This window comes from Sus scrofa, unplaced genomic scaffold (assembly GCF_000003025.6).
Source record: "Sus scrofa isolate TJ Tabasco breed Duroc unplaced genomic scaffold, Sscrofa11.1 Contig59, whole genome shotgun sequence".
Taxonomy (NCBI): Eukaryota; Metazoa; Chordata; class Mammalia; order Artiodactyla; family Suidae; genus Sus; species Sus scrofa.
Genome location: NW_018085257.1, coordinates 1921697 through 1940739, shown reverse-complemented (window position 1 = coordinate 1940739; position 19043 = coordinate 1921697). Strand labels below are relative to the sequence as shown.

The 19043-nt window shown below is 40.1% G+C and overlaps 1 protein-coding gene and 2 pseudogenes across 1 annotated transcript in view; 1 reads left to right on the top strand and 2 right to left on the bottom strand.

Annotated features, from left to right (window-relative positions):
* LOC110258970 (olfactory receptor 1B1) overlaps nucleotides 1-19043 on the top strand; it is a 122218-nt gene that overhangs the window by 79835 nt on the left and 23340 nt on the right. The window lies entirely within an intron of this gene.
* Nucleotides 2053-2825, bottom strand: LOC110258954 (annotated as a pseudogene).
* LOC110258971 lies at nucleotides 15308-16252 on the bottom strand (annotated as a pseudogene).

Sequence of the window (19043 nt, the reverse complement as noted above, 5' to 3'; positions counted from 1 at the left end):
AAATATTTTAATAGAGTGCCTTCTTTATTTCATCTCTCAGCATTATTTTCTTTTCTCTTTGGTCACACCTGCAGCATTTGGACATTTCCAGACAAGGGATCAAACTTGTGCTACAGCAGCAACCTGAGCCATGACAATGATAATGCCAGATCCTTAACATGCTGAGCCACAATGGAATTCCTTGGCATCAAATAATGGCACATTAAAAACTAAAAAAGGAGTTCCTGTGGTGGCGCAGTGGTTAACAAATCCGACTAGGAACCATGAGGTCGCGGGTTTGGTCCCTGCCCTTGCTCAGTGGGTTAACGATCCGGCGTTGCCGTGAGCTGTGGTGTAGGTTGCAGACACAGCTCGGATCCTGCATTGCTGTGGCTCTGGCGTAGGCTGGTGGCTACAGCTCCGATTCAACCCCTAGCCTGGGAACCTCCATATGCCGCGGAAGTGGCCCAAGAGATAGCAACAACAACAACAACAACAAAAGACAAAAAGACAAAAAAAAAAAAAAAAAAAAAACCTCTTATGATATATGAAAACATACCTAGGAGAGAGGGTAAGGTTATTAATTTGCTGAACCCTAAAATCACCACATTGTCTCTAACAAATTTCAAGACAACTGGGGTCCTCTGAAGAAATTAGTGGTTCTCAACCTTGACTGGTGAATGGAACATCCTTTGAAACTTAATACTACAGATACCAGGGTGTTGTCACAAATGTTCTGATTTAATTGTTATTGGATGTGGTCCTGGGCATCTAGATTATTTTAAATTTCCCCATGTGATGCTAAATGCACAGAAGATGCCTAGAACTGCTGCTTTCGATAAAGTAGACACTATCACAAAGGTTTTTCATTGAGAGAAAAAGGAATAGGGGAATTGTATTGTATGCATCAAGGATAATATTATCCAGGGAATAACAAGGGGAAAGGGCCCTGTGTAGAACTGCTTTATATATCTCCTCCCTCCCTCAAGTGTGATGGACTGGGAATCTGAGGTTAAGAGATGCAACGTATTGCCCTTGGAATGGATAAGCAATGTGTTCCTGCTGTATAGCACTGGGAATTGTATCTAGTCACATATGATGGAGCATGATGGAGGATAATGTGAGAAAAAGAATGTATTTCTATCTGTGTGATTAGGTCACATTCCTGTATAGTTGAAAATTCACAGAACACTGTCAACCAGCCATAATGGAAAAATAAAATTCATTATGAAAAACCCCTCCCTCTAAAACTTGTTATTCAGTAGCTTCCTTCAGTGCTGCCTTGAGGATTGGCCTCAGATGAGAGGAGACAAAGCCTCAGAATTATGGTATCCTCTTTCATCTTTCTAGAATTAAATGAGAATGTAGCCCCTTGAGAGCAGCACAGGAGGAAAACCAGGACACCTCACTCATAACAATGTGTCAGGAAAGTTTCTGAGCCACTTTTGCTGCAGAAGCTCCCTCAGAGGGTTGAGGTTCCATCTTTGCTTTTTAACAAGGCTCAAGGGAGATCTTGCTGGTGATCCTCCAGGCTCCTTTACTTTGATGCTAATTAACCACTCAGGGCAGCTCCTTACAGCCTAATCAAATAGAGTCCAGAGGTAAAATATGGCTCCTCTTTGTGCATGGTCCATTGGGGACTAAGCCTGGACTCCCTTAGCACAAGTCAGTCTCAGCGTATCCATGGGTCACAACTGATCCCAACACAGACCTTGGTCAGAGAAACAGACCACCCAGGCACCCCCATCACACTGTCTAGTCAGAAAAACTTGCTGTCTCTCGAGGGCAAAAGTGTTGATCTTATCACAAGGTTGGCTCATCTGGTTGAGAACTCTTCCAGAATGGAAGCCAAAGAAAGGCTCTGTGGAAGGTCATGATTGTCCTTAGTGATATCCTCAGGCAGGTTAAGGCGTGGCCTCAGACAGTGCCCACTTCTCCCCATAGTGTTTGGATTTGCAGTTGGGGTTTCACATTGAGCAACTCTGAGTTTGAGTTCTGTTTACCACTTCCCTGCTCATGACTTTGGATAAGTCACTTCACCTCTTTGAACTTTAGTTTTCTCATCTTTTTTTTTTTTTTGGACAGATCCTCCCACAGGTTTATTTCTACAAATAGCACAGGAAGACACCAGCCCCATATTGACAGCAGCCCAGGGATCACACCAGTGCTTCTGTCCTCACAGTGGCAGATAAACACCTCTATTGCGGAGCCTTTGTGGGGATTTGGGAAACTTTGGGAGTCAGAGCCAGAGCTGGACTTGCAGCTAGACCTTCAGCTGTGGCCTGGCCTTGGTCTGAGCCTTGGCCTGGGACTGTGTCCAGAAGAGCCTGAAACCCTTGGCCATGAGGGCAGGAGCATGTTTCCAAAGCTTGGGGTGAGCAGTGTAGGCAAGTCAACTGAGCTTGTGGCTGCCACCCTATGGGATGTTGGGCTTGACCTCCTTGCGTTTTACAAGAGCCTTGATAGAGTCAGCACGTGCATGCATGGCCTTGGCATTGTTGGCCTGCATCTTCATTAGGCCCTTCTTGTTATGCTTTCTGGAAAAGTGCATGTTCCTCAGGAACTTGGGGTCCACCCCCTTAAGGGATTCATATCATTGTGATCAGGGTTTCTTGATGTTTCTGTACTACTTTCGAGATTATTTGTATTGTGGTTCTTAGATTTCACCCCACATCTGCACCTGGGTCACCTGATCCCAAAGCACATGGGGCCAGAAGAGAAAGAGCAATTTCCTCCTCTTTGAAATGAGGTCATTAAATCCCATCAGTCAGAACTGGACGTGATTGATTTGTGCTAGTTTCCGTTACATACCTGTGACAATCTATTGCATGTACATCAGCTAGCATCTTTAAACGTATTAAAAAGAAATGGTAAAAAAGTGTATGCTAGCTCAGCAGATGATGGAAATTAAGAGGGGCCATTATGACCAGGGAACTCAGGAGAATTTGGATTCCACTCTAAGATCCAGCTGCCTCTTTCCATGCAGTTGCTAAGGAAAAGGCTGCTCAAAGAAAAATGGCAAAGTGTAAGCTTGACAGGAAGGTGGCTCTCATATTTCCCACATAATTGATGGGGCTGATGGCAGGGACATCTTCCAATATCTTTAGGTTATAGTGATTCTTTATGTCCTTAAGGCTTCCGTTTAAATCTGGTTTCCCTTGTCATTTTGTTCTCATATTGACTTTTGCACCCCAATCTCTTACTAGTGGAGTTCTAGGTCTTATTCTCAGACAAGCTAGAGATTATGGAAAGTTTCCAGTTTTACATTCTCCTGAATAATCCAGAAATAAGAGACCTTCGTATTTGGAAAACTAATTTTCTAGCCTAAATGGAAGACATGTGGAAAGCCTTTGCTATGGATAAAAAGTTGAGACCTTAAGTTCAATTTACTTTTCAGTTATCACCATGAAATTTATTGAAAGTATTGTCTTGGGAGTTTCTGTTGTAGCTCAGTAGTAAGGAACCTGACTACTATTCAGGAAGACTGGGTTTGATCCTTGGCCCTGCTCAGTGGATCCGGTGTTGACATGAGCTGTTGTGTAGGTCACAGAAGTGGCTCAGATCTGGCATTGCTATGCCTGTGATGTAGGCTGGCAGCTGCAGCTCTGATTTGACCCCTAGTCTGAACTTCCATATGCCTTGGGTGTGTCCTTAAAAAGACAAAAAAAAAAAAAAGGTCTTAGTTTGCTAGGGCTGCTGTAACAACGTTATCACAGACTGGGAGGCTCAAGCCACCAGAATTTTTTTTCTCACAACCTTCTGGATGCTAAAAGTCTGAGACCTAGGTGCTGACAGTTTTAGTTTCTTCTGAGGCCTGTTTGGCTGTCATCTTCTCCCTGTGTTTTACGTGCTCTTCCCTTGGTGTGTGAAATTTTTCCTTTTATAAAGACACCAGTCATATAGTATCTGAGCCCACCCTAATGACATCATTTTGTCTTAATTACCTCTTTAAAAAACTTCTCTCCAAATAAGTCACCTTCTGAGATGCTAGAGATTAGGATTTCAACTTATGAATTTTGAAGGGGACACAATTCATTCTAAAAATTAAAAAAGGAGTTCCCTTAATGGCTCAGTGGAAACGAATTTGACTAGCATTCATGAAGTTGCAGGTTCAATCCCTGGCCTTGCTCAGTGGGTTAAGGATCTGGCATTGTTGTGAGATGTAGTATAGGTCACAGATGTGGCTTGGATCTGGCTTTGCTGTGGCTGTGGCATAGGCTGCCGGCTACAGCTCCCATTCGACCCCTAGCCTGGGAACCTCCATAAGCTGTGGGTGTGGCTCAAAAAAGCCAGAAAACAAAAACAAAAACAAAAAAAGGAAAAAAAAAAAGAAAATGATGGCGTTCAATTTGTATATACCAGAGTACTAGATATTGTCCTCAGTACTTTCCTTGAGGTAATCCAAAGGTTTTCCTTTTTAAAAAAATTATTAGATTATAGTTGATTTACAATGTTGTATTTGTTTCAGGTGTGCAGCAAAGTGAATCAGTCATGCAAATACACATATCCATTATTTTTTCCTGTATAGGTGATCGCACACTATTGAGTAGACTTTCATGTGCTATGCAGCAGGTTCTGGTTAATCATCTATTTTATGCAATAGTGTGTGTATGTTACTTCCACCCTCCCAATTTGTCCCTCCCCCCAGTGGTTTCCATTACATGATAACCATGAGATTGGTTTTGAAATCTCTGAATTTGTTTTTGTTTGTTTGTTTATTTACCTATTTAGGACCACACCCATGGCATATGGAGTTTTCCAGGCTAGGGGTCAAATCGGAGCTGTAGTCTCCAGCCTAGACCACAGCCACAGCTACGCCAGATCTGAGCCACATCTGTGACCTACACCACAGCTCACTGCAGTGCCTGATCCTTAACCCACTAAGAGGAGCCAAGGATCAAACTTTCATTCTCATGGATGCTAGTCAGATTTGTTTCTGCTGAGCCACAATGGGAACTCCCAAGTTTCTGCTTTTTAAATAAGTCCTTTTGTGTTATATTTTATTGGATTCCACACATACATGATATCATATGATGTTTGTCTTTCTATGTCTGACTTACTTCACTCAGTATGATAATCTCTAGGTCCAGCCATGTTGCTGCCAATGACATTATTTCATTCTTTTTTATGGCTGAGTGGTATTCCACTGTAGATATGTACTACATACTCCTGATCCATTCCTCTGTTGATGGAAATTTGCATTGCTTCCATGTCTCGGCTCTTGTAAATAATGCTGCAGTAAACACTGGGGTAAAAATCTCTTCAAATTAGAGTTTCTTTTCTGGATATGTGCCTAAGAGTGAGATTGTTAGGTCATATGGTAGTTCTTTTTTTAATGACTTTTATATTTTCCATTATAGTTGGTTTACAGTATTCTGTCAGTTTTCTACAGTACAGCAAAGTGACCCAGTCACACATTCGTGTGTACATTCTTTTTCTTACATTATCCTCCATCATGCTGCATCACAAGTGACTAGATACAGTTCCCAGTGTTAAATGGTATTTCTATGTTCAGTTTTTTGAGGAACCTCCATAGTGTCCTCCATAGTGTTTGCACCACTTTACATTCCCATCAAGAGTATAGCAGGGTTCCTTTTTCTCCACACCTCCTTCAGCATTTATTGCTTGTAGACTTTTTGATGATGGCCATACCAAGGGTCTAGACTGGCTCATTCAAATTAGAGAATGAATGAGAACAAATGCCAGTTTGGTAGGGAGTAGAGAGATTCACATCAAAGGGACATGGCAAGACCCACTGCATGGTGGCTAAGAATGAATGTCATCTCCATTGGATCATCCTTGTGCACTATAAACAGTAACGAGAACCAGTCTCCATTCTCAAAAGTAAGCCCTAGCTGTCATGCGTGGTGACAAATGAATGGAACACAGGCAGATGTCAGCCACAGAATCCTGTATAGGACCAAAAGATAGACCAATCTGATAAAAGAACTTCTTTCTCTTTGTAAACATGCAGAGGATGTTGCATAATCCCTGAGAGATTAGAAACAGAACTTGGAAGGAGCAAAGATAGCCATGAGAAGTGGGAAATGAATGAATGGGGCTAAATTACAAATCGGAAGTCACTGAGAGATTGTTGGATTGGGTTGAAAAAAGGCAGAATTGAGTTACCAAAAAAAATAAAAATAAAAAATAAAATAAAATTAGGATTTCCTGTTGAGGCACATTGGAAACGATTCTGACTCATAAAATAATTCATCTTTCTTATTTTATTGAGGTGTATTTGCCTTATATTAGTTTTAGGTGTGCAACCTAGTAAGACAATATTTTTATGGATTTACATACCATACAAAATTATTACAATGTTATTGACTATATTCCCTGTGCTGTACATTACATCCCCGTGATTTATTTTTATAACTAGGAATTTGTACCTCTTAATCCCCTTCACCTGTTTTGCCCATATCTACACCCCCATCTCCCACAACGTCCCCTTGCCTGTGGTAACCACTGGTTTGTACTATGAGACTGTTTCACTTCATTTATTTGGGTTTTTAGATTCCACACATGAATGAAAACTATGGTATATGTCTTTCTTGCTCTTCTTCTGAATGTTTTCCTTTATAATTCATTCTTTACCTCAATTGAAATGGTCTTTCATATCAGGCATTTTAAACCAAAGGGTTATTATTAGTTTGCATCCATTGATTTTTTTTTAATTGAAGTATATGTTTTTTGGGTTTTTTTTGACTCTGCCTCCAGTGGCCATAGGAAGCATTTCTGATTAAACAGAATGAATAAACCTTCCTTCATTCTGAAAAAAAAAATCAACAGATAGAAAAGATATAGAAAAACAGGCATCTCTAAGAGAAAAGAACACACAGGCAAGGAGCCCCAGAAAGATTCAAGTGATAACTTCACTCTATGCACATGGAGGTGAGGAAGAGTGGAGACCAAAACATGTGTAAAGGCATAGAGCTGGATAAATAATAGTCAATTAAGTGATTTATTTGTTGCAAATCTAATGATCCCATAGCCCAGGATAGGCATAGGATATCCATACATTGGAAATATTTTTAAAAAGGGCTTAATGTTTAGAATATATAAGCAACTTGTACACTCAACAGCAAAAAAACCAATCAACCAATTCAAAAATGGGCAAAAGACCTGAATAGACTATTCTCCAAGGAAGATATACAGATGGCCAGCAAACACATGAAAAAATGCTCAACATCGCTGATTATAAGAGAAATGCAAATCAAAACTACCATGAGATACCACCTCACACCAGTCAGAATGGCCATCATACATAAGTCCACAAATAAATGCTGGAGGGGGTGTGGAGAAAAGGGAACCCTCTTGCACTCTTGGTGGGAATGTAAACTGGTACAGCCACTATGGAGAACAGTTTGGGAATGTAAACTGGTATAGCCACTATGGAGAACAGTTTAGAAATCAATACAAAGAACTTCCATATGACCCCACAATCCCACTCTTGGGCATATATCCGGACAAAACTCTACTTAAAGAGACACATGCACCTGCATGTCCATTTCAGCACTCTTCACAATAGCCAGGACATGGAAACAACCCAAATGCCCATCCACAGAGGACTGGATTAGGAAGAGGTGGTATATATACACAGTGGAATACTATTCAGCCATAAAAAAGAATGACATCATGCCATTTGTGGTGTAGCAACACGGATGAAACTAGAGACTCTCATCCTGAGTGAAATGAGCCAGAAAGACAAAGATGAATACCATATGACATCACTTATAACTGGAATCTAATATCCAGTACAAATGAACATCTCCACAGAAAAGAAAATCATGGACTTGGAGAATAGACTTGTGGCTGCCTGATGGGAGAGGGAGGGAGTGGGAGGGATCAGGAGCTTGGGCTTATCAGATACAACTTAGAATAGATTTACAAGGAGATCCTGCTGAGTAGCATTGAGAACTATGACTAGATACTCATATTTCATCAGAACAAAGGGTGGGGGAAAAATGTATGCATGTAAGGATAAATTGATCCCCTTGCAGTACAGTGGGTAAAAATAAATTTTAAAAAAAGAGACAATCGTTCCATCACCCCATGACTGGGGAACACAGATGCTGCAATTGGGAAGCACCTGGTCAGATTTGGGGGGTCATACACACATACCCACACCTACAAAAACTTCTAGAAATTTAAATTTAATGACCTTGAGGACATTAGGCTAAGTTAAATAAGTCAGACAGGAATTCTTGACATGGCACAGCCAAAACAAATCTGACTAGCATCCATGAAGATGCAGGTCTGATCCCTGAGCTCGTTCAGTCGGTTAAGGATCCTGCATTGTTGTGGTGTAGTTCACAGACATGGCTCAGACCCACTGTTGCTGTGGCTGTGGTATAGGCCATCAGTATAGCTCCAACTCAGCCCCTAGCCTGGGAACCTCCATATGCTTCAGGTGTGACCCTAAAAAGAAATAAAAAAGAGAGAACAAGTGAGACATCAAAAGACAAGTACTGTGTGATATCACTTGTGTGTGGAATCTAAAAAACAACTCATAGAATCAGAGAGTAGATTGGTGGTTTCCAGGGGTGGGGAGGTGGGGAGAGAAATGGGAAACTGTTGATCACAGAGTACAAGCCTCCAGCTCTAAGATGAATTAGTTCTGGAGACCTAAAGTACAGCATAGTGGGTGACCAGAATTTATAGCTTCTTGAGGTACTGACATTTTTATCAATATATAATGTCCTTCTTTATCTCATGTAACCATTTTTTTACTTAAAAGTCTATATATATATTTTTTCTGATAGTTAACATAGCCACCTCTGCTTTCTTTTAGTTATTTTTTCATGGAATATATTTTTCCAATCTTTCATTTTTATTTGTGGCTCTGAATCTAAATTGAGTCACCTGTAGACAGTTTATGGTCAGATCATGGTTGTTTGTTTTTAAAAACTCATTCTGCCAACCTCTGCCTTTTAATTGAATAGCTTAATTCATTTAATTTAAAGTAACTGCAGCTAAGGAAGGACTTAACTTCTACCATTTTATGACTTGTTTTGTATGTCTTTCATCTTTTTTGTTTCTCAATTCCTCATTACTTCCTTCTTTTGTGTCTAATTGATTTTATTCTCATATGCTGGCTTGATTCTCCTCTCATTTACTTTATGTAATATATATATATATATATATATATATATATATATATATATATATTAGCAGTAGACAGATAGATAGATATGGTCTTATTGATAAAATAGCTGGACCAAGGGCAATATAGCACATAGTGTCTGAGCCATGTCTGTGAATGACACCACAGCTCACAGCAATGCAGGATCCTTAACTGACTGAACGAGCTCAGGGATCAGTCCTGCATCCTCATGGATGCTAGTCAGATTTGTTTTGGCTGTGCCATGTCAGGAATTCCTGTCTGACTTATTTAACTTAGCCTAATGTCCTCAAGGTCCATCCATGCTGTTAAAAATTGCAAGATTTCCTTTTTCATGGCTGAATCACATTCCATTGTACATATATTCACAACATTTTATTTGTACATTCATTTGTCAACAGACACTCAGGTTGTTTCTTAGCTATTATGAATGATGCTGCAGTGAACCTGTAGTTTTAATGTATCACTGTACCTAGCACACAAGCAAGAGCTCACTTCCCCTTTTTACACAGCAGCTGTCTGAACACTGACGTGGATGGATGTGTTTTTTCATTCTTACCAACCCACACACATTAGCCAGAAAGTCTTCCTAGAGCAATGATCCAAGGCAAAATTAAATTGTAAAAACTAACCAAAATTTGCAATTTAAATGTAAACAAAACTACAACACTCAGTAAAATTCAAATGAACAATGTTAAGATAATATAATAGATTGTGTTTTATTGAAATGAAATTAGCAATATTAAGTATAATAGAGAAAGAATTAGCCTCAGATCTGGTTTCACTTTTTAAAAAAAATTTCCTGTTATTTCCCCAATATAATTTTTTTTTCTATTGCACAGCACATACATGTATACATTCTTTTTTTCTCCCATTATCATGTTCCATCATAAATGACTAGACATAGTTCTCAGTGCTACGCAGCAGGATCTCATTGCTGATCCATTCCATAAGCAATAGTTTGCATCTCATAATCCCAAGCTTCCAGTTGATCCCACTCCCACCCCTCCCCCCTTGGCAACCACAAGTGTATTCTCCAAGTCCATGACTTTCTTTTCTGTGGAATGTTTAATTAGTGCTGTTTTTATATTTTTGCTTTAATTATACTTATATGCAGAATGGCTATTTAAAGAAGGAGACACAATGATGTTAGTAATATCAAGCTGTGTTTAACAGCTTAGGAAGCTCAAATATCATCCTGAGCCCAAATTGCCAGTAAGGAATCCTAAAATGCCCAAATTATTAGAATGTCATTTCACAATTCTTTAAAGCTGTCCTTTTCACTTGAAAAAGTTTAGTATTTGGACTTTGTCTAGATCAGCATGAAATGAGTATCTAGAGAGCTAAAGGGATCTCATTAATCACAGTAGTAATAACAATAAATAACAATTACCATTTATTGAGTCCTTTACATGAGGCAGTGTCCTCATGTCATTATTCATAGCATTTTATTTATTGTCTCTTACTAACTGAATAGTACCTCATTATCTTTCTGCAGCAATCAACCTTAGTAGGATGGTTATACTGTGTCTTAGAGGCACTGATGGTGATCTTTCTAACTTAAAAAGATGTAGCTACCATGACCACATGTCTGTTCTGGTGAGTGGGAGAACCCCTGAGCTTTTGTACTTGTCTACAGGAAAGGTGACAGGTAAACAGAAGTATGATAGGCAGAATTCTAAGCTGACTGTTCAGGAGCCCTGCCTCATGGTCTATATGCCTTGCATATTTTCTGGGACTGTAAATCTGATAGATTTTACTCCTGTGATGAGGTTATGTTATATGGCTCAGGTGACTTTAAAAAAGATTATCTTCAAGAGCTGGACCTAATCACAGGAGATTCCTTTAGATCTCAGTCGGAGGTCAGAGACACAGGAAATCAAAGATTAGAAGCATGAGAGGGTGTTTAGGAGCCCCTGAGGACCTGGAGATAAAGGGAGCCACAGGGCAGAGATTGTGACTTCCCTCCAGGAGTCCTGGAGGCTGGCAGGGAGATGGGGCCCCTATTTTGCAACTGCAAGGAACTGAACTTCGCCAAAAATGTGAATGTGTTTGGAAGGATAGTTCCTCTTCAGAGGTTCCAGAAAGGAAGTCAGCCTGGTCCACACCTTGACCTCACCTTCTGATATTCTTGTGATGCTGTCAACATGATTTCTCCCTGTTGAGGTTGACCTTGATCACCTGAATGAAGTGGTGTTTGTGAGGCTTCTCCACTGTAAAGTTACCCCCCCACCCCCACTTCATACTGTCTCCTTTGCGGACAGTCAGGATGCACGTCACACGTGAAGGAGTGGAGAGTTTTACTCCTGTTACGGAGAATGGAACTGAATATTTGTTTGTTTGTTTATTTATTTATTTATTTAAATAATGATTCTTATTTTTTCCACTATAGCTGGTTTACAGTGTTCTGTCAGTTTTTTACTGTACAACATGGTGACCCATTTACAGATACATGTATCGATTCTTTTTTCTCATAATGTCATGCTCCATCATAAGCAACTAGTTATAGTTCCCATTGCTATACAGCAGGATCTTATTGCTTATCCATTCCAAAGGCTGTAGTTTTTGTCTATTAACCCCAAATTTCCAACCCATCCCACTCCCTCCCCCTCCCCTCCCTCAGAACTGGTTTATTTTTAAACTTAAATTTTCACTTGTCTCTCAATGGTTTTCTAATACACGATCTTCAAAACTGGTTTTATGTGAATATCTGATTTCAGGGTGGGCAGGATGTGCTGAGGGGGAAGAGGACACTTTCCCTGGAGCCAAGGGCTATGTTTTGGCCACTATGATGCATGAGGCTCCAGAGTGGCTGGGGCTGGAGGCATCTGGGCACAGGTTCTTTTAGGAGTTGACACATAGTGGAATTCATGTCATCAGTATTCAGGGGAGGGCCCCAAGTGGTTAATTAGTCCCTTAAGGAGATAACTGCAAAGTTTGTAATCATGGTCTCTCCAGAGTGTTGGTTGCATGCCTCACCTTTCACCGAGTGGGGAAACATTGAAAGTTTCCTGATCTATTTAATGTCTGGGGATTCATACCTCCTATGAGGCTAATTCATCTTGCCAGTTTCAAAAATGGAAAGAGAGAACGTTCTAAAATGTTGCTGCAGGAGTTCATTGTGGCCTAGTGATTAAGGATCCAGCATTGTCATTGTTATGACTTGGCTTGCTGCTATAGCATGGGTTCTACCCCTGGCCAGGGCATTTCCATTTGCCAAGGGCATGGCCAAAAAATATTGCTGCAAATATCAGGTCAATGCATGTATTCTGCTCCTTTGTATTTATAAACTAGTTCTGTATTATCTGGTCTGTTCAAGCAGTATAACAAAATAATTATTCTGAAATTGAAAAGTAACAATCAATAAACCTAAACTTTAGATATATACTCCCCAATTGAGGAAGGCATAAACAATTAAAAAACAAAACAACAACAATAGGAGTTCCCACTCTGGCACAGCAGGTTAGGGATCTGGCATTGTCTCTGTAGTGGCTTGAGTTTGATCCCTGGCCCAGTGCAGCAGGTTAAGGATCCAGCAGTGCCACAGCTTCAGCCCAGGTTGCTGTTGCAGCTAGGATTTCATTCCTGACCAGGGAATTTCCATGTGCCCAGGGTGCAGCAATTAAAAAAAAACGAAAACAACAACAACAAAAAAGCCTTAACAACAGCTTATCTATACACCAAAAGGAGGGAAAAAAATAGAGCATCATAGTATGACACAAAATGCTTGCAACAGTTCTCAGAAAATAGACTCCACTATTCTCACCCCACTGATCCTTCATCAATTTGTTAAAAATACTCTCTGGCAAGCCTGTTTCAGGGAAATTTTCATTTCACAAATTTTCATTGTGCTTAACTCCTAGTCTCCAACTCACCCCCAGCTGGTGAATCATCATGTGAGAGTAGTGAAGTAAAAAGCCACTTGTTTTCCATGTGCCCCCCATGACCACTGCCCCCCTTCTGTGAACCAGCTGTGGAGGGGCAGAAATATGACATACTTATGAGTCTTCCTTTTTTTATTTGCTTTTTCTTTTTGACCACACCCACTGCATATGGATGTTACCAGGCTAGGGGTAGAATTGGAGCCATAGCTGCCAGCCTACACCACAGCCACAGAAACTCAGGATCTGAGCCATATCTGCAAACTACACCACAGCTCACAACAACATTGGATCCCCAACCCACTGAGCAAGGCCAGGGATTGAACTTGCCTCCTTGTGGATTCTATTCAGATTCATTTCTGCTCTGCCACAATGGGAGCGCCCATATTTATGAGTCTTGCATTTTCCTCTGAATAACCTTGCAATGCCTGAACCATGTACCAGCTCTGCAGGGCATGGCCATCCTTGGCTTCTTATTCCTCTGTAACATCTCCATGCAACTGAGATGTAGGTTTTCTTTTCCTCCCCTTGTGAATCCTTGCAATAACCCTTTCGAAGATCTCTGGAACACAGAGGTGGAAGCCACCCATCCATCCTTTTGTGTTGTGGAAAATGGCTGAACTTTGACCCACTCACAGCCAGAGTCAGAATGCACCTCTTCTTAACACCCCTCTGTAACATCGACTGACCTGACATCTGGAAAAACTTCCCTCATCAACTATCCAGACTTACCACTGTCACCAGCTCATACCATTTATGCATACCTAATTATTTCTAGCCCTGTTCCATTCTCTCTATTCAGAAAAGTCCTTTACTGCCTGACTTTTGAGACCTTTTCAGATTTCATGCTGGGGGGATCCTCCATATGCAATAGCAGCCTTCGCCCTATTGCCGCAGACCCTTCCCCCACCCCTTGCAGATAAAGTCTCTCCCTGCTTAAGCCTGGAGATATTTTCTAATTTGGCACCTGCTACTTAAAAGTATGTGTGTTCCATAAACAATAAGGATTTTCTGTACAGCACAGGGAACTGTATTCAATATCTTATAATAACCCATAATGGAAAAAAATCTGAAAAAAAACTATGACTGAGTCACTTTGCTGTACACTTGAAATAACAGACTATTGTAAATCAACTATAATTCAGTTTAAAAAAGATGTGTGTTCTTCTGCGCCTTGTAATTGAAAAAATCCCAAATAACAAAATTTTGCTCCAAAATCTTGGTTATTTATACTGCCTAGGTTATTTTGTCTATTTGGGATCCCACAGAATTTTGGCCATCAGATTATTGACTTAAAATCTAGAACATAATCTTTGTATTTAGGTTTAGGATACTGGTATATGGTAGATAAGAAATAGAAATTTGTTGAACAAACAAATTCCCAGACCTCTGAGTTGCCAAAGAAATGTATGGACTAGCAGCGACTTTAATATTTTTCAGAACTCCCAAATGAACAAAAGCTCTTTTTCCTACCCAGTCAAGGTTAGTAGGTTGGCTTGAATCTATTAAGAAAGAAGGATCCCCGTATCTGGGACCACCTACTACCAGGGTCACCATTACCTAATATTTCCTCCCTGGGGAGATGCAGTTGAATTCAGGTCAAATGAAATGAATAAGGAAAGACTTAAATGCACCTGCAGCTGTGCCAGGTGGGAAGCAGGGAGGAGAATGCCGAGACGATGTGCTCTTAAGGATGTGGCCTGGAACTACTTTATCAAGAGTCATCTGGTAGGCTGATTCCATTTGTTTGAAATGATTATAGAAGACAGGGTCTGAATCTTTGAGATGATGCAGGGAAGGAGTCATTGTTCTAACATTTATAATGGGAGGTGGATCTTGCTGTTGAGAAGCCCTTGGGCTAATGTGCTGAATGAACTCTCTTTCTCACACACACACACACACACACGAATGCAAACAGCTTTAAATAACTACATAAAAAAACTCAGCCTGAATAAGGATACCTGGAGTCGATAACATCAAAACACGAGGACAGGATGAATTTCAGCTGAGTTAGCGTTAAGTGAAAGGGATGTGATTTTCTGGAAAGGAGAATGTAAGGTTGATTGAGGTTCAGATTGAGGCACAGAGAACAGACTTAAGGTAGACCTTGTCCCAGGCAGGTAGTATGAGAGACTTGGAATATAAACATCATATACATAAGTAGCTTCAACATACTAGTTTCATCATATATGCAGTAAACGTCCTTCTCTCAGTGAAGAAACATTGTTGAAAATACCATCTTTCAGAATCTCATCACAGGCATATTAAAAACCTGCAGTCAGGAACAAGCAATTTTTGTAGGATTCTAAGACCTCGGCTCCTCTTATTGGCATTTCACCCTGTGGATGCCTTTCATCCAGCCCTGCTTCATGTCTTTGTTTCTTAGACTATAGATAATTGGGTTGAGCATCAGAGTCAGTATGGTACAGATGATTTTTGCTAGTCTATCCTTGACAGAGTAGTTGGACAGGGGCTGGAAATAGACACAGCTAATACTTCCATAAACAGTATCACGACCATGATTTGGGAGACATAGGAGGAAAACGCTTTTCACTTCCCAGCAGCTGAAGGGATCTTTAGAACAGTGATGAGGATTCTCAAGTGGGAGATGATGATGCATGAAAAGGGGGTCATTATGACCACCAACCCATCTGTCATGACAGTGATTTTCTTGACAAAATGGGAGGAATGGGACAATTTTAGCACCAGCTGGTGGTAACAAAAAAAGTGGTCAATGACATTGGAAGCACAGAAGGTGAGATGGTTGGTCAGGAGGATGTGCAGGAGGGAGAAGAGTTGAGGGATGCAGAAAGGGAGGATGAGAAGCAGGATGCAGTGCCTGTGATTCATGACGGTGATGTAGGGTAAGGGATTACATATGGCCACATAGTGGTCAGTGGCCATGGCTGCCTGGAGGTGGCTGTCTGTTTCCAAAAGTTATGAAGAAATACATATGGGTCAGACACTCACCATAGGAGATGGTCATTGTCACTGATAAGAAGTTCACTACCATCTTGGGGATGATGACAGTCACATAGCAAATGTCAACAAAAAACAGGATACTCAGGAAAAAGTACATGCGTGTCTGGATGCGAGTGTCTGAGTGGATGGCTAGGAAGACGAGCAGATTTCCTATCACTGTGATGAAGTAGATTGGGAGAAACACGGCCAAGGGTGGCTTCTGATCTTCAGGTCAGTAGGATAGTCCCAGGAGGGTGAATATGGAGGGTCTTGTTAGGTTATTTCTTCCCATAGTCTTGGGTTCGCCTAAAGATAAGCTATCATTATAACAGATTCTTCCAACATACAACATATTCTATCCAAGAATTTTTCTGTTTATTCTTCCTATCAGCAATTAGAACAACTGAAAGGATCATAACTACCTAGACTGTGACTTCTGTCCATTAATAAATTCAGAAATTGATACCTATTTTAAGCTCCTTTCAGTTTTCTTCTGTAACAGGAACGAAGAAATGGGAAAGAGAAAAGAAGAGATGGAGAGAGAATGAGAGTTAGAATTCCCAGGAAGAGGAGGGGGACTTTGGATAAATCGTTTTCTATTTGAGGGTTTTTCAGTAGTTAATTCAGAGCAGAGTGATCAGTAAATTGCTTTCCCTCTTCATTGCCAGCTGACAGAATGATGCTTTCCTTTCATTCAGATGCTTCTCTCTGCATCAGTTATCCTTGTGCCTGAAACTCATCTGGAAAGGTATTGAGACATGAGATCACCCAAGAGGTACTCCATATTCCTCACTTCTTGGTGAAACTTTATTTGAGTGAGAAGATAAGCAATAAAAGACAGAGAGCATAGATAGTAAAAACATTTCTTTTAATGGTAATATCAGTCCCATACTTGGTATCCAATTCCTGGATCTAAAACTGTTTTTGATGTTATGTGCTGGTTTGTGTTGGTGTAATTATTTTCCAAATTCCTGTCTTGGCTGTAGACTGCCCAGATAAAACTATACAGGGAAGTCACCTGATCTTAGACAAGATTTCAGCCCTCCTGAATCTTCAGGGTGTCTTTCCTGCCTTCCCTGGACCTTCCACATGCCCAAGAGACTGTAGACACTCACAGGCTCCACCTTCTCTCAAGGGTGCATCCTTTGAGACTTTAAGAAGTCCCAGAATTTCAGATGGAGGAGACAGTAGAAAACAAACCAACAATTCTTGAAATTTTTGAGTTTCTATCGCAAGGAGCCTGTCCTTTCTCTCCTAGTAATCACTCTCTTGACTCAGCTCCTTTATGACAAAAAAAAAAAAAAAAAAAAAAAAACAAAAAAACACCTATGTGAGTTTGCCACAGAGATGCACTGTGACTGGCTCTCCCAGACATCCTGGGTGTTGATTTTAAAGCTGTATGGTTTATACCAAAAGACCACCTATAGAGTTAGTTAGAGGAAATTTTTTTTGGAGTCTACATAGCTTTGGACTAAAAAGACTTGAACATCTGATGCCACCAGTCTCTTTTCCATTTCCCAGTCTTAGAAGGTTGGGCAATGTTCTTGCAACTCAGAATATCAAAATTAATAAGGTTAATACTTAAGATCCCAGAATTTACTTTTGTTCTTATGTTCCCAAATCTACTTATAAAATACTGGTGTATGACCCTGCTTTTCCATTCAGGAAAACCATCCTGTGAATATATTTTATGCATCATGGCGTCCCAAGTTACTGGTCACTGGGGGCTTCTCATTTTGTGTGTACCATAGAAATTCCCCAGTTAGGACTCAAACTACCCTTTCTCCCAATGCAACCATTACCCAAGAATATCCAGTTCTTGAAGACTCATTCCCTCCATAACCATTTATACTGTCATGCCTTTGTTTCTACTTTCCTTCATCTTCTATATCTAGCTTGCAAGGCTTAAGTTCAGCCTCTTCCAGGATACTTTGCTTGATGACCTGCCATCAAAATGGGTCTGTGCTCTGTCCCCTTTTAAAGCTTTGGACTTCCATTCTAAGCAATAACTCAATCTCTTGGCTGTACTGCTCACACATTAATTTTAAAACTCACAAATTCTTTCATCATGTAGCAAGTGCTTGTCTTGTGCTAGGCACTCAGTTAAATAATGGCAAATGCAATATCTTATTTAATTATGGCATCACCTTCATGAAGTAGGCAGTCTTTTTTTCCTTAGAGATGAAGAGTATGAGCTCAGAGAGGTGAAATGGATTGCCCAATGTAACAGAGCTAAAAAGTGACAGAATCAATTTCTGGATCATCTCATGAGATTATTTGACACCTGCTTGGCTTCATGCTCTTAACCTGCTATTCTACTACTTCTTCAGGCAAAAAAGATTTGGGAATTCTTTGCTGAGTAACAATTCTCAAATGAATCATATATTCAAAAAATACAAACTATTTCTTATTAAAGTTTTTTATGATTTTTATTTTTTCCATTATAGCTGGTTTACAGTGTTCTGTCAGTTTTCTACTATACAGCATAGTGACCCAGTTACACATACATGCATATATTCTTTTTTCTCACATTATCATGCTCCATCATATGCGACCTAACATAGTTGCAAGTGCTACACAGCAGGATCTCATTATTAAAGTTTAAGCTACATCCCACTAGACTGCATATTCCTTGAGATCAGTAATTATGCCTATTAATATCTGATTGCTCCAGGCAGTCAATTAATTCATAAATACTTCTTGACTGTTTACTATATGTCAAGAATTGTACTAGGTGCTGGAGATACAGTAAGACATAAAAAGAGGCAATTCCGACCCACTTATGGGCCACTCAGTATTTTGTCCAAGATAACGAGGTACTTTATAAGCAATCACAGTATTTCCTCATTTTTTTTGTTTGTGATAATTTGAAATTTTAAAACAGTAGAAAAATACAAAGAGGAAAACTAATAATCCATGTTTCCATCACCCAGAAAGGTTGACTACAGTAACATTTTGTCCTATTTTCCTTCAGCCTTTCAAAAAATTCTTTTATTCGCAAGTGTTTATAAACATTTATACGATGCTTATTTCAGGAACTATTCCATGTGCTTTATAAGAACTGACCTTTTTATCCTCCTAATAACTCTATTGGGTAG